This window comes from Macrobrachium nipponense, chromosome 15, assembly GCF_015104395.2.
Source record: "Macrobrachium nipponense isolate FS-2020 chromosome 15, ASM1510439v2, whole genome shotgun sequence".
In the NCBI taxonomy this organism is placed as follows: domain Eukaryota; kingdom Metazoa; phylum Arthropoda; class Malacostraca; order Decapoda; family Palaemonidae; genus Macrobrachium; species Macrobrachium nipponense.
Genome location: NC_087208.1, coordinates 4,415,645 through 4,433,144, shown reverse-complemented (window position 1 = coordinate 4,433,144; position 17,500 = coordinate 4,415,645). Strand labels below are relative to the sequence as shown.

General features: G+C 37.2%; 1 long non-coding RNA gene across 1 annotated transcript in view; it reads right to left on the bottom strand.

Moving 5' to 3' along the window:
• The window catches only part of LOC135226779 (uncharacterized), a 53,292-nt gene that overhangs the window by 29,350 nt on the left and 6,442 nt on the right, over window positions 1-17,500 (bottom strand). The gene's annotated exons all lie outside the window — the stretch shown is intronic.

Below are 17,500 nucleotides of genomic sequence, written 5' to 3'. Positions count from 1 at the left end.
AACTGCCACTTATGAAAAAGTAAAGGTATTAAAGCAACGGTCAAGTGATTCGAATGATTCCACAAACATTTCTTCATTACAATATGAAATATGAAATGAAGGAAACGCTGCCAGACATGACAGACAATGATTCCGCGAAACAACTAAATCAAAATTTCGTCTAGAAATACTATATATGCTCAGGTTCTCTTCTACTTTCTCTGGGGATAGGGAATGCCCAAAATACCCCATGGCATTTGAAAATGCCTGTGGCATTTTGCCCTGGATCTTTGATCTCTTTGTGATGATTCCGATGCCAGGAGGAGAGAGAGAGAGAATGGGAAACCAAGCGAAACCAGAATGACCTTGCTGTGCTCACTTGTGTTCCTGTTTTTACTTCGTCCTAACGCAAGACCTTTTTCATTTTATCTTGTGTTTGCCTTCCGCATATTATGTCTTCCAGCTATAATGGTTTATTGTCTAATAATGGCATTAGGCTTTATTCATTTCCTCTCCTTTGAACGATGTCTTTTCAGCCTCTGTGTAAGGGTGTGGCGGTTGTGAGGCTTAGCAAACTTCAGAGCAGAGAGATCTTTCTCCATTTAAAAGGTAAAGGGAAAATGGTACTGTGATTGCAGTCTCGTTTTTCTACAAAGCGACCAAATTTAACATAGAAATAATTAAAAAAAAAAAGTATATTTCATTTCATATCCAACCAATTCTTCTCTTTATTTCAGTCCGTGGATTCGAGGTCTCAATGAGAAGTTAGATTCAAGTGCCAAACAAGCGCCTCTGACCGCTTGGAAAGTAACTTGGTTCCTGTTCCAGGGTTCCAGGTAAGTCATCATTAGAGCTAGTAAAGGTTGTATGGGTCACGCAACCTCACGCTTGTTTAGGAAAGCCTTGCTTGGATTGGAAGGGCAATCGTCTCTGGAGCCATCCATCGAATTCATAAGTGGGCGAACAGGAAAAAATAAGAAAGAAAAAAAACTGAACAGTTAGAGAAAAGAAAAATTAACAAAAAAATAGAAAAATAAAAAAAGACAGTATTAGAAAACGTAAAAAAATACATATATATATATATCTATATATATATATATATATAATATACATAATATATATATTTTTTATATAATATATCATCACACTTTGCAAGGATGTTATGACACTCAGAATGGCGATGTCCCAGTTTTCCTTTCCCGCTTCACTTTCTCTCTTTTTGTTGATGATGGCGTTGGAATTTCAGCACAGTGTCGAAGGGTCCTCATGTAGTCACCTAGTATAGTTTTTATGAGCAATGTTCCCTGTATTCTGTGCTGTTGCTTTTTATATTTCCGTAAAACAAAACTATTGAGATGCTTTGTCTGTCCGTCCTCACTTTATTTCTGTCCGCCTTTAGATCTTAAAATCTACTGAGGCTAGAGGGCTGCAAATTGGCACATAGATCATCCGCCCTCCAATCATCAAACATACCAAATTGCAGCCCTCTAGCCTCAGTAGCTTTTATCTTATTTAAGGTTGAATTTAGCCACACAGGCTACCACTGGGCAGTGGCCGGAAGTTTCATGGGCCGCGGCTGAGAGTTTCATACAGCATTATAAACTGTACAGAAAACTCCATTGTTCCAAAGAAACTTCGGCGCGTTTCTTTCTTGTTAATATTACTGACACTTCCGATTGTCTTGGTTACTACTTATAACACTTAGATAAAAATCTTGGTATGACTGGAAGCGTGATAAATGATTTTTTGGGTGAGAGATGATTTCATTGGAAGTTTGCAACAGAAAATGATAAGATGATGTGACTCGACGAATTAAAGGTACACGAATGAAATTTTTTACGAAAGAATTTCATCAGTGAGTGTCAGTTTAAGCATTTTTTTGATGGATGAACATAAAAAAAAGTATTTTCGTGTTACGATTACAAATTTAGGTCGTGTACATTTACAGGAATTAATTCTATTTATGTTTATGCTACGCTAATAATCTGATGGAGATTCCATTTTGCTGATTGATTTCAAAGATAAGTGTTTACTGGAAATTAGGAATCGTTTGATCAAGTTCTACGAGTTTTTTTTTTTTTTTTTTTTTTTTAATTTTTTTTTTTTTTTTTTATTTCTCCAGGTAGTGACCCCAATGGTTTTAACCTGGTATGTATCCTATTTTGTGGCTTGTTAAATACAAGTCCGTTGGGGATTACCCTAAAAACAACCAAAAGGCTGTAAATATCACGACGATTATGACCCTCAAGAAATGTTAGTCCTAGATAACGACCCTCGAAATCCCTGGGGGTCATTAACTAGCAAAGATCCCTTTTTTTTTTCAGTTCAGTCGTGAGAGGTTGCTTATCAGGGATTAAATTTTGTTACCGTTTCTCACTATTTTAATCGAACTCGAGCTGAGAATGACTGTGCTGGAAATATAGATTCGATATGATGGAAGGGAGCCAGTTTCAAAGTGAGTTAGTGACATCAGTAGAGAAACGAAAGCGTGAAGTGAAATTCGGTACTAGAACAGAAAATATCGGGGCAGAACCACTTGCCACTTTGTGTCCATCTAGAGATTTTACTTTGTAACCTCATTATTCCCGATAATGATTGGTCGTTTGTGTTTTGTTTGCCAATGTCGCAACAAGAACGGTTGTCTCACAATGAAAGCAAATGAATATGCAATAAGACATTTCCTAGTGAAAAGTTTGATCAGTTTCCTAGGTTAGCAACACGGTCACTTTTGCAACATTGTCAGCATTGCTTCATCATGAGCAACAAGAGAACGCTCAGTGCCTATATTATCACTAGACATTGTTCTTCCTTCAGTAGCGTTATTGATATAATCCAGCTTTTGCATTGAATGGCATCATCCATCAGAGAATTATATTTTTCATTATGCAAATGGTGGGTACTATCAGGTTTTATTGCTCTTGAGATTGCCTGCTTGTCCCTACGAGTGACTAGTGATGGAAAAGGACTAGTTACTTGAAACATTGTTTCGTGGATCGGCGAAATCTTAGTTTTGAAAAGGGATATTCTGAGATTTTCTGGTTTTTATTGTGGGTACCCGAATAGCCTGGGCAGGGAAGAGAGAGAGAGAGAGAGAGAGAGAGAGAGAGAGAGAGAGAGAGAGAGAGAGAGAGAGAGAGGTGAAAAACTATGGAAATGCTCATCTGTGATTCCAGCCTGGTTTCATATGCTACAGGACACTGAATCAGATTCAGAGTGAAAAAAGAAAGAAAATTAATTAGAAAATTCACAAAGAAATTTCAATATTAGATTATTCCGCCACAATTCAGTCACATTTTCCTGAGATCAGAGGACACCGCAGTGGGATTCTGACTCTCTTTTCTTGCAGATGGAATTCATTTTCTCTAATCTTTGTTATTGTAGATGATATGCCCATCTCTCGTGGTGAGGGCAACTGGCTCCAAGTCTATCATGTCAGAATCAATAGCTCGGGAGGTCACTATAGCGCAAAACAGCGAATCATTCAAGTTATGCATTTCAAATAACAATTGTCTCTCAAACGTAATTACATACAATGACGGGAAAGGCTTTCAACGTATTTCGGATCTGCATCCCATCTGCATATTTTAAAAGACTGATGTCCGCATTACCTAACGCTAAAAAAACAAATGATATCCGCATCCGCAAATCTCATTTTAGACATCTGATACATGGATGTAGTATACTTCTCTAATCCACTTATCGAGGCACCTATGTTTTGCAACGAGAAATTTTCTGAAAAAAGTATCGTCGCTAAGCCACCTTCAGCTTATGTGGCTCCAAAAACGGGATTAAATGATTAATAAATCTTGTCTCCTGGGTAATAGTTAGGTTATGTGGATCTTTAAATTAGTTTGGGCGATTAAGTAGTTGTCATTGCCAGATTGATGTTGCTGACGTTGGCCTTGTGGCAGAATGTGCTTTCGTTCCTTGGTCAGCTCCTAGAAGGGTATTCATTGTTTATTTTTATTGATCAGGACTGATTGTTGATAATGCCGATGGCTTATTGATCAGGTCTTCAGATTAATCAACATCAAAGGCTAGTTAAGGTCAAATGTTAAGGTTAACGCTTTGGTATGATTAGTTGATTTAATTTCTCATGAATCCTAGGGCTATAATTTCTATGACCACCAAGTAAGGGAAAAAAGTGAGACCCTTTTACTTATTCGTAGGTACGGAAGACAAGAAACCGAACATCCATCACCTGAAATCATACGAATTTTCTTATTCCCCTTTAACTGTTGTCTCTAGTTTCTCCTCTTGCATCTGTTTATATATAGTATTTATATATTTGTTTATTTACCTTTATCCAGAGGGAGATTGTTTTTACACCGGAATTTGAAACTCAAGTTTAGACATAATTAAACTTTATTTATATAGAAGGGAGTGTTGTCCTCCATCTTGAATAAAAGCCACACAAGTAAGTTTCATATAGAAACGGGTTTGATATCTGAAGGATTAAAAAAAATCAACTTCTTTATTTGTTCACGCAACGCAAAACCTTCTAGTACCTGACAGTCGTTGTCATCCTATTTAATATTAACATCTTTAACGGAGTGTCCTTGTATCATGTTATGTGTGAGGGAGGTTGCAATCGCGTGCAAATGCTCAGTGATATGATGGAGAGCCTCGTGTGGTATTCACAGCAGAGGAAGGAAGGAGAAGCTCCGCTGTTTTATGACGAATCTTTTGAGTCTAAGTTGAGCTTGACATGAACAGCCACGATCACAAGATAATGGACGTCATTTCCCGACTGATGAATTGGTGCTGCAGTTTGGTGTTGCTTGACGTCGTCTGGTAGATGAAGCAGAGTAAGGAAATTCGTTGATGGGATTTAAGAAGAAAGGAAGAATTGGGACGTAGGATATTGGATATATAAGTAAGTCCAAAGGCCAAGCACTTAGACCCGTGAGGTCATTCAGCGCTGAAACGGAAATTGACAGTAAAAGGTTTGAAAGGCGTAACAGGAGGAAAACCTCGGAGTTGCACTATGGATTAATGGTTGGGGAGGGTGGAAAGTGAGATAGAAAAAGCGAATATGAAAGGAGGTATAGTTAAAGAACCTTAAGTAATGCCTATGTGCACGTATGAGGTGCACTGACGGCGCTACCTCCCTACAGCGGATTGGGGAGATATGACTTGGAATTAGATAAAGTTAGTTAAAACTAAACAGAGTAGTTTACCCACGATGTAAAAAACGACAATTCAGAGAAATGCGTATAAAGATAGATACAGAATTGTCATCATGAATATGCCCGCTTACTACCTGAATGCATGAGGCAATAATCCTCTTTTTTTTTTCATTTCAACTTTTAAACAGTTTACACTAACATTTATGTTCATCCTCAAAATTGTAAATTTGAATTTTGTTAAAATTTAATCTACAAATAAAATTGTCGTAAGGAGAAATAAAATGAAACAATAAGTGTGCCGTACTTCCACCGGAAATTTAAATATCCGCGTCTTCTTTCAGATGCAGATGAGAATTCATGGAACACTTAATAGCTGTGCACGCTGCCTTGTATTTCCCAGGAGGCCCTCCCAGGCGTCTAAGATTAGCAGTTCTGCACAAAGACTCGTCTTGGATGTTGGCACTTCTCTCTTGTGCTAAGCACGCGCATATCGCTTACAGGCTCGGCTGCTTTGTTTATCATTTTATTCTGAAAAACAAATAATTAAGGTCCATTGCAAGCACTGTATTATTATATATGTATTCGTCATGGAGTTGTAATATGCTCGAGTAACATTTTAATTTACTGTCTATTATCTTGTTAGTCCCGGAACAATTTGGCACCCTTTCCTGAGTTCACAAATTTTCTTTTTAATCAATTCCTTACCTCATTGACTTACTTCGGTCAAAATGGGAAGAGACAAATTCTAAAGGTCGTCCTTAAGCTACTTCTTGCACTACCTAAGGTTAGTGAATGCTGTAAGACTCTTACACGCACTGTTCATTTTGGTACCTTCATAAGTTGTAAACGGGAGAAAAAACGAATTTTTCAAATTCATCTCTGGCTCGCTTTATTTTTCTTGAGAATCCTGCCTTGGTGTTGGGATTTTCGGTTTCTTCTTGAATATTGTTGAATAAATCTCTGTTTGCAAATAAAATCATCTTTCTGTTGTCAAATCCGAGCATCTTCCTTTGGAATTTTGTCAGCTTATTGGAAACCTTGACTCTTCATAGTTGAGTGATTAATTCTCTTAGAATTACATTTCACTGTTATCTTAATACAAATCACCCTCTCATGCCCTTTACTTTCCAGATTTATCTAATGAGTATAATATACGTACTCATCTTTTATTATGTATCAAAAAATGTACTTGGCAAAAAATCTATTCTATCTATCCTTGTAAGTAGTCATGCTAATCATGAGGTAGACCATGATTTTTTTTAGATGGGTTGCTCAAACGAGAAACTAATGGAGGACCTGTCGTTTATTTCCAGAAGTCAGTTGTTTTAAGTTGCTTTTCCCGTGTTCTAAACATAGCCATGAGAGTAAGTCCCAGTGTTCTTTAGAAATGAATAGCTGTAGCGGCATCTTAGTAAATCCCATAAAATCAAAGAAAATACAATTAATTACCTTAACTTCTGGATAAGCAGCAGCGTTGCCCTTCACAATGTACGACGTTAATCTTTGGCAAAATTTACTTGGAAAAATGAGTGAAATTGTGTCACCCGGAAAACCGACTGGATGAATAGTCATCACAGCATTCTTGACGGGCCTCTGCCAATCTTAGCCCAATGTATTTCTGTACTTGAGATTAAGCGAACACCTTAATGGGTGGTGAGTATTTTCCAAAGTGGAGTATGGCTACCTCGATGCAATCGTCTTAATAAATTTTGATTAGTTATATGTAATAAACGATTATTTTTGAGTCAATTGATGTTGCCTGGTATGATCTCAAGCAAAAATTTTATCAAAATTCTTAATATACAGTTTAATGAACATCCATGGATAATGAATGCTCTCGATGCTAGAGTACGGAAACCTTAACAGTAAAATAAAAACATTTCTCTGTCTGTGGAAGTTTTGGCAAACTGTAAAATTATTCTGAATTAATGAGTTTAAGACAGCAGAAAGTAGCTATTTGAGAGTATTTTTCCCTGGTAAAGCTGAATATTATGAATCAGTATATTCCTGACGAGTTTTCATGTTTCTACATAATGTCTTGTGTTAGAATAAACTGACCAGTGAGTAAGTAGAGTACATGAAATGAGTGTCAAGATCACCAGAATCTCCGCAGATTAAGGAATCAGTCTTGGGTCGTTCCGTCCCCTTGCTTTCCGGAACCTGAAACCTCTTCATTAAGGTGACTTACAAACGAGTGAAAGAGGAACGCAATACAAATGAGAGTGCACGCGCGCATGTATGTGTCTGTGTGTGCTTGTGTGTATTTGTGTCCTGGAACAAAGGAGAAAATAATTTTTAGTTCCTTTTCATGGAAACGAAAAGTCATAACTCCTTGGATGCTGTTGCCTTTGATTGGGGTTGTCTCATCGTTATTCGGTTTGCGATCCACCTTTCCCCGCAAGACTTCTATTGCAACAAAGGCCTTTGGAGACAAAAGTCTGGTTCTGTCTTCGTCTGCAGATCTTTAATTCTTTCTTCAGAGCAAACAGCTTGTGGGTTGATATGTTTTGTTCTCTTCTCGTGCATTCTTAGAAATAAATAAATTATGCTCACGAATGACATAAATAATTTAAAAAAAAAGACTGTTATTAACTTTTCATTTACGGCTAAACAAAGTTATCAGCAAAATTCTGAGATAACTAGACGCAGTCATTCAAAAATAATCAAGCCTGTGAAAGAAAAGGAAAACCGTAAGAACTGCAGACGTAAAAACAAAAAGACGGTGTAGTGTATAACATTAGAGAATAAGCAGTTTGTAAATGACATGGAAAAATAATAAAAAAAAAAATAAAAAAAAAAAAACGAGAGGAAGTTTTCTGCCAGAGGATATTAGCATTGAAAAGCAGTGGCGTGGGAGGAAACATACCACGCACATTTATTGAACAACCACACAGCCGAAAGAGAGAGAGACTTTACTAGGAAAAGTTGGTCCTTAAATCCTGCGGAGATTGGCTGTTGTCTGCGGGGGAGGATCTCGGGGCTTTTCCATCTGGTGTTCACTCTCACCACTAGGAAACGCCTCCTCCTTCCTTATTGGTCCCTTATAAAAGTTTCCTCTTCTATCCTTCTCTCGTTTTTATCTTCTTTCTCCCTCATTTAGGCGTTATCTTGAAGAAGAGGTTAGTATGGGAAAAAAGGTCTGCGGATCGCTCCCTGACAGAGTCCACCAGTCCACCCAGCAATAAATAAGGAACATCTTGGGAGCCAATTCAGCTCCCAGGAGCCAAAGGAATCCAAAATGGTTTCAGGAGGAGGGATTGTGGAAAGAAGGAACCTTGTTTTTGTGCTTTCCAGGAAAGTTTAGATCCCACTATCTTGCAGAATAGGTTTCAGCCTGGACCTATCTGGGGAACCCAGGACCCAGATTTGATTGAGGAACCCTCCTCTTGATATAAACACAGAAACCAAAGGGAACCTCAAGGGTTTGGAGGTTGGTCCTGATATTTACGTCACCGGAATCGGAATGTTTAGTAGTGTTGGAAAACTGACTGGTCACAATTCAGTTTTCCACAAAGACACATCTAAATCACGATGTTTCTTAATGAATGATTATTCTTATTAAAGTAGCTATAATTGAAAATGACATTCATTTTCTGGCAAAGTAATCCTTAAATCGATTAGCAAACATTCAGGATCCAACTGGCAATATTAGATAGAATCCCTTTGAAGTCGTCATTACTAAGAATGATTCCTCCTTTCCTGAACTACTAAACTGGCAGTAGATAAGAAAGGTTCTGAAGCAATGGTAAAATGATTGTCAAGAGTCCACATACAGTTCCCCCATTTTAACTAAAAAGAATAATTGATTATAATAAATACGGGAGAAAACGCAGTCTCACACTTGGAAGTTTAAAATTCAACAAAACAGCAATACAAAACTTGGTCTTGAAATACGAAACCCAAGTTCTGTTTTGTTTACTCTGAGGAGGAAAAGCGCACGGAATGTTCCGTGACATTTAAAAATGCCGGAGGTATTTTTTCCTTTTCAATGCTGAAATTCTTATGCCATAAAGTGAGAGAGAGAGAGAGAGAGAGAAGAGAGAGAGAGAGAGAGACACTATAGAAAAGTTCAATGCATCTTTGCAATGCGCATTTGCGTTGCCATTGTTATTTCTCCCTAAAGTAAGACATTTCTCCTTTTCCGATTGCCTTCCGAATATTTCTTCCATCTTTATGGATTTGTTTAATATTGACATTAAGCTTTCTTGTATTATACCTCAGAATGAAAATTACGAGCGCAATCACGACCTAGCACCTCAGTGGCGTGGTCGGTATGTTGTTGGCGTGCCACTCCGGTGGCCGCGAGTTCGATTCTCGGGAACTCCATAGAGGAGTGAGAGATGTGTATTTCTGGTGATAGAAGTTCACTCTTGACGTGGTTCGAAGGTCACGTAAAGCCATTGGTCCCGTTGCTGAATAACCACTGGTTCCATGCAACGTAAAAACACCATAAACAAACAATCACGACCTTTTTAGTTTCCTTTTTATTTTCTTCCTCTAACCTGAGTACTCCTGCACAAAAGTTGTCTACCTGTTCATCTAGTTATCTAACAAAAAAATGGTTCAGTCTTTCCAGATTAAAAAAAAAAACAACTAGATTATCACAGTAACGTTTTCTTTTAATGTATTTCCGGATCAGTACTTCAAAGCATCTTATGAAGTCCAGTTATAAGCAAAGATAAAGAGAATAAAAAAATGAAACCAATTTTCCATTAAAATTTTCAGGGCTGAAGCATTAATTTATTTATTTTTAATAATTTGCTCGAAAAGTCAACATTATTATATTGCATGAATGTTAAGAGTTTGAACATTACACGAAAGCAGTGTCGGTTTTGATAACTGATTATCAGGTATTGAAATCAAAAAGAGGATATTTCACTAGTACGAAAGGCAGATTCCTGTAATTCAGGTCTTAAAATCGCCGTATTTTTCCCCTTTTCCAGTGATCAAATTTTTCCAGTTTATGAAAAAGCCTTTGATGTCTCATATGACCTCCTTAGACACTACGTCTTTTAATGAGATTCCGAATCCCGAATTCAGAAGAAGTCTTTTCATCAGGAAGATTGCTGATCAGTGGACAGAAACCACATTCAGAGAGGCGATGTGCCTATTTATATTTTGTAGTTATTAGGATTTATTGTATCGAAAGGTAGAACTGAACGTGAGAGATAAACAAATAGACAGACAAATACAGTAGCCAGTCAATATGCACTTTAGAGGAACACGAAAGCACTGGGGAAGAAGTACGATGCGAACGCAGTTTGAATTTCCTTTAAAAAAAAAAAATGGAACAATCTGTTAGAATTTTGCCACTTTGCCTCGAACGAAGTCTTGTCGTCATTAAGTTCCTTTGATCCAATTTTCCACAAGACTCAGAAGAGCACCTTTGAGAATTTTAAGGAAAAAAAATAGTCACTGTCACAATCACCTTCAAAATTTAAGAACAAGGAAAAATTTCCTTTGAGAAATCAAACTTCGATAGCATCCTCTTACTGCATACCCCGAAGCCTCTGTCGCGTTTCAAGTAGAGAGTTCAACGTGCGCTGCCTTGCAGCTTCTGTCTTAGTGATGTGGAGGCTGCGAGGCTTAGGAAGTCTTGAGCAGGGGATCATTCTCCGTGCAAAAGTTATGGGAAGGATGGGTCAGAGAATGCGGTCTTGGTTTTCCAGAAAGCCTCACATTTTAAAAGAGAATGCATAGAAAAGATAAAATGTTTTCATTTGAATTATGTGATTTATTTTCATATCTAATCAATTCTTAATTTCACTTCAGTTATGTTTATCCTTTCATAATCAGTTCTCCTCTCTTCATTTCAGTCCGTGGAAGAGGGCCCTTCACGAGAAGCCACATTCCAGTGCCATATGAGCCCCTGCAGTCGTCTGGAAAGCAAAATGCATCCTATTACAGGGTTCCAGGTAAGTTATCATCAAATCTGATAAGGATTAGAAAAGTCCAATGGCCTTACATTGTGATTGTGAATACAAGTTTAAACTTGAGGAGTAATGCACTCCGGAGTCATCCATCTTATTCATAATGAAAAACGAACAGAGGAAAAGAGAAAGTATTACAAAATGGTAGGAAAAAAAAAAAAAGATATTCCCATCACAGGGACAACACGTATTGCAGTCATAGCAACAGTCTCTCTCTCTCTCTCTCTCTCTCTCATCTCCTATCTCTCTCTCTACTCTCTCTCTCTCTTGTGATAATGGCATCTTGTTCTCTCTCCCTCTCCCTCTCTCCATTGGTGTGATAATGCATTTGAATATTCCGCATGAAATAGGGTAAAGATAAAAAGAAATCCTCAAACATTTATAAACGTTGAAGGACAGTTTGAGCCTTTGCCCCTTTAGTGAGAGTAGAGGGAGATTTCGGTCCCAAATGTTGAAATGATATTTTGATATTATTTCGTAGGGTCCTCATCTCTAGTTTTCTCTATGCTCTGTTCATTTTGTATTCTGGTTATTTTGATACTTTCGATTTGTTATGGTCGCTTTCGTTATATATACACAAAATCCCTTTCGTGATTGCAGCTTTTATATTTTCTCGCGTTAAGCCTATTTTATTTCCAGTTTGTAAATGAAAAGATGAACCGCCATATTTGGAAACATACGAGATGAGATTCCAGAAATCTTATGCTGAATTATTCGATCGTTTTATAACTGAGGGAGAATTCCAGTGCTTGAAATCCTTTCAACAGAAAACTGGGGCGATATGAAATTCCTGAAGGAGCAACGCTAACAAAGAAAGTTAAATTACACCGTAATTCGGCGTTTGAAAATGACATGATATATATTTTCGTTTGACGATTTCCACATTAGGTCGCAATAGGCTGCAGGTATTCATCTCAATCCTATTCATGTCACAGCAACGATTTACTGAGGTCCCATTTGAGCAATCTCTCTCTTGGTGAATGATTCCAAACGTAAACCTTATTGGAAAATAGGAAACGTTTTATCCCGTTGAAAAAGAAAAAAACGGTGGCAAGCAACACCCTGTAATATGCTGGAAGCTTTTGCATTATTCTGTCAAAGTTGTCGTTATATGAGACGTTATGGGAGATACAGACTTTGACCTGTTTGTCCCTGTGTCTGCCAAGTTTTTGCTTACACCTTTGCCTGTTCATTTGTAAGACGGTAATTTGTTTGTAGAAGGAAATCTATTATGGTACCTCTGCTCACTATTTAAGTGAACTATGTCTAGAATTATTGCGTTGGATTTAAAGATTCGATAAGATAGCAGGGCACAACCATTTACCAATGAACTCCTTTTGAAAAATTGCTAATGAATGTTTGTCCTGTTTATATCATGAATGAGTCCAAAAACTGATTACTGATTTCTACACATTCTTTGAAATAGTCAGACCCCTCTGACTTCGAAGGAGAAAAGACCTAACAGATGAGAAATAAGAATAAGAACCTTTTTTTATTCGATTGCCGTAATATAATCAGATGCCTTCAGCGTTGTATTGGATTATAAGAAATTATATTTCACTGCTCGTTATCTTGGTTAAGAGAAAGACTATTGTGCTTCTTATTCGTTCAAGGCAGTTTCAATAAGTTATAAGATATCTTAGGTCATTCATTCTTCTCAATTTGGGCTTCATTTTCATAACTATTTTCATCCATTTTTCTTCAGTGCCGCTCCCTGTCCCTTTGTGCTCCTGAACTAGTGACGCCTTTCCCATCTGATTCAAAGTCATCATGATCACGAGAAAATTACGAAATGCTACAAGGAAAATGCCTTTAGTACCAAAATGTAATAATAAGGTAAAAAATAATAGCGAAATATAACAACAGAAAAACGCAGCGATGGCAGTGAAATAATGAAAACATTACTGGAGAATTTCCCCTTCCAGGTCCCCTCCGCTTTCCTAGAAGACTCTCGCCTAACTGCAATTAACCTTATCAGATATACTGTAACTGTAGGTGTCTCCCCTTGGAGAGGTGAGAGAGATAGAGTGGTCCTGCCTCATGTAATCCCTCTATGATGATCAGAGTTTTGAGGCATGTCGTCATGTAAGTTTTCTTTACATATAACATCGGCCCCATTTCATACATTTGTACCCACAGATATAAACATTTTTGTATTACATCTCACAATAACCTGATGCCATGAATCGCCAGAACCCTCGTGACTTAACGTCTCAAAGAACCTGGCTCCCGGATGATCAAATCCCTAATGCCTTGAGGAACATAATGCCAAGGAAAATCGTCAGTGACATTGCCGTCAAGGAACCAAAATATAAAACTGGTAAATCAGAATTTGTGTATTCGTAATTTTTTTGTTTGTTAAATAATATTTTGCATTATTTGAGGAAATTCACCAAACTGAATAATGCAGAGTAAATTTGTCGTGGATCCTTTCTTCTTCTGCCAAGAGATCGAAGACTGAGCGAAAGCTGCACTCACCTCCAGACACCGAGGCTTATAAACGTTGCTTATTTCAAGTTTTTGCATGGATATTCCCTTTCATTTCAGTACTAAACATTTTCTGAGATTTCCTTTTTTCTCCACCCATAATGAACACAAGAGCGTATTCCATCCAAATGTAAATGGACAGTTATTCAGATGCCAATTCTAACATCCTGAAAGCCACGCATGCGTGTGATAAGGGCATGTGACATCTTTATTTATCTTCTATGAATTCAGTGCTTGCAGAGAAGTGCCTGTTCATATAAAGTGCAACAGCTAATATGATTGTTATTTCATTTATAATGTTTTAAAACCATTTAGCGTCAATCAAAATCAAACCAAATGAACAACATGCAGGTTATTAATGAACTATTCCGATTGCAAACGCTGTGAAATACGTCTCATTAACTGCAAAGAGATCCTTACCTGCACAGATAACCGATCAAGAGCGAGTTGGCGTCATAAATATGATTATTGAAGTTTCCGATCTCCAGCGGTCACGGTCAAGATTCACTTTCAATTTCCGATCCCTTTAAACACCACCAGAAAGAAAATAAAATGACTGAGGTATCGACAATATGACTCAAACGACGTCATATAGTTCCTGGAATTTTACTGCAAAATAAACATACATCCAGAACCAAAAGATATTGTCAAACATAACAGGAACCAATTCCCCAAACATTAGACAATCAACAATTTCAAAATTTCGCCTAACATATATGAGAACCAAAAGCCTCCCCTTACTTTCAGTAAAGAGGGAAAATGCACGAAATGCCCCGTGACATTTATTAATGCCAGGGGCATTTTCGCTTAGAGCTCTCTCTCTCTCGCACACACACTTTCAATGAAAGGAAATTCAAGTGGCGCAAAAGGGACAGCAAGAGAGAGAAGAGAGACGAGGGAGAGAGAGAGAGAGAAACTGGAACACAAAGCTACAATCCTCTTCAAAAGCGTATTATGCTTCCATTTTCCTTTTTCCGGCTTTTGGTGCATTTTTCGCTTCTGTTTCTTCCGTGTTTAATGGTTTGTACCTAATATTTACCTAATATATCTTTTCCCATACTGGTGTAAAGTCTTCAATAGACGTATGACCTTTTTAGTTTTGTTTTGTTCTGTTTTGTGGCATGTAAACGCGAAGTCAAGTTTTCTTCGATCTCCCTCGACATTTTCTGCTTTAGTGTTACTTCCTGTATCCCCCCAAACCCCCAAAAATCCCCCTCTCTCTCTCTCTCTCTCTCTCTCTCTCTCTCTCTCTCTCTAAATCTAGCAAATTTTGTTTTTTCCAAGGCAAATTTCAGTCCAAACATAGATTCATTCTTACCAAGGTGAAAAGGAATGTAAACGTCAGTTTATCTCCAGAGCATTCCTTTATCAACGCGTGAAAGTTACAGTCTCCAACTGAATTTGAGCTAAAGGTAAAAGAATAAAAACCATGAATAACCAAGACTCACGCAGCGACGTTCATTCGTTATTAGTCATTTAAAGGAAATATTTACATGCTAAATGCAAATAATTTTCTCATTGCATGAAATAAACGTGCCATACCATAGGCTTTTATGAACGTTTTCCCCATAATATATTTCTCTAAAACCCGCGATAAAACATATTTTCAGGAAGATGATTATTCCAAAATTGGTCTCCGATTTGCGGCATTTTCGTTTTCTGTAAAAGAAAACTACTAAGATGGCTATTTGTCTGTCTGTCCGCACTCTTTCTGTGCACCCTCAGATCTTAAAAGTAGTGAAGTTAGAGGGCTACAAATTGTATATTGTTGATTGTTACACCATGCAATCATCAAACATAAAAACAAAATTGCAGCCCTCTAGCCTCAGTAGTTTTTATCTTATATAAGGTTAAATTTAGCCATGATCGTGCCAACAACATAGGCAACTACCGGGCCGTGGCTGAAAGGTTCATGGACCACGGCTGAGAGTTTCATGGCACGTGGCTGTGAGTTTCAGACAACATTATACGCTACACAGAAAACTTCGTTTTTTTTTTCTCATTCTCATTAATCAAGTAAGTCTTCGTTTCGACCGTCACCTGCAAATCCTGTTAATTGTACCAAAAATAGCTGAAATATTTGTAGCGACGCTCGGAAGACTCCGATTCCGAAAATCCTGGGAGGCCTTTTTCATGAGACCGCCCAGTAATTGAACAAATGGCACCTGACGTCCCGTGTTCCAGCTGAGCATCGATCCTTCCAGGAGGCTTTTTAGGTTTCCGAATTTCTTGCCAACCTTCTGGCAGATGTTGACCGGAGGATAAAAACCGCCTCAGAGGGGGAAACAAGTGTGCTTGTGGTGGCGGAAACTAACATTGGAGAAAACATTTCTTCTCTTGTTCGAAACGACGTAATGTTTTCTATGTAAAATTCTAACGAGAGAGAGAGAGAGAGAGAGAGACCTCAGTTCATTTTAGCCAAGCGTAAATGTAACGATCTCCTTGAATGTTGCCGCTTTGCCCCTAATGATGTCTCATCGTCGTTAGGGTCTTCTGATTCCTACTTCCACATCATACGACAAGTCAGCAGATTTTCTGTCCTTAATAGATTTACTTCTTGATTTTAGTTACTTTATTATTATATAATATAATAAAATTATATATATCTAATAATATATATATCTATATATATAATATAATATATATATTATATATATTAAAATATATATAAAAAACCAACCACTTTGACTCCTCTGGAGAGGGTGGCACAAGAAGGGTAAAATATTCAGGTTTTCATTTCACAAGGGATGAGGTTGCTACCTTCATAACCTTTCCTTCGCCCAGGGTGGTGCTGATACTTATTCACAGATGAGTCGACCTGTAGATGACCAGACAAATATATATATATATATATATATATATATATTATATATATATATATATATATATATGTTTGTGTGTGTGTGTGTGTGTGGATGTATGTATGTATGTATATAAAGGCAAAAGCCACGAAGGAAAGTGAAACAATGGAGTACTGCTGCAAGACCTTTGTAACAGAATAGTCGACACGCCTTGGAACGGTACACCATTGTTTCACTTTACTTCGTGGATTTTCTTTTATTTTTATATTCATCACTGCCATTTTTCGTGATTCAGTGATACACACAAACACACACACACACACACACACACACACACACACACACATATATATATATATATATATATTATATATATATATATATATATATATATATATATTATATATATATATATATATATATATATATTATATATATATATATATATATATATATATATATATACATATATAATGTATGTATATCTGTATATATTCATTGATGTTCAATCCACGAAGAGAAAAAAAGATTTTCTTTTCTTGCTTTTGACCATTTTACACATGTGGATCAAACATATCTATGGGCCTCCAGTCTCCGTCAGTTCTTATATTGCCGACGGCTATCTAGGCAGGAGGATCGGAAAGGTACTATCAAGAAAGTGTATGAACTATCCTTACACACGAGGATTTACTAGTCCCTGACGAGGAGGATGTGAAAGGGTTCTTTGCTAAAAAGAAATAGATAAATATATAAATAAAAAAATGCATTTATAAATTGTGCTTCGGAACGGTGTATAATACCTTTAGGGGCGATGATGAAACAGGCCGAGTTACATCACAGTTATCCTTTCGAAGAGAAAATGCGCAACACACTGGTTTTAACAAATTGCTGTCGTAAATGCGTGTATAGACGTATTATACCTCAGAAAAGCCATTCTCAGAATTTGTTTACTTAATTACAAAAATAAAAAAAAATAAAAATTAATCATGAACCAAATTATAATGAAACCAGTGACTCGTTTCATTAGATTAATATCGAAATTTACCAAAGGTGTCGATCTTCGAGTATTGGCTCCAGGTCATCGTGAGAGAGAACCCAATGTCGTCATTAGAAGAGAAACGGGCGCAGTTATTGCCCATTAGGAAAGATAATGGCATCCATATTCAGATTTACC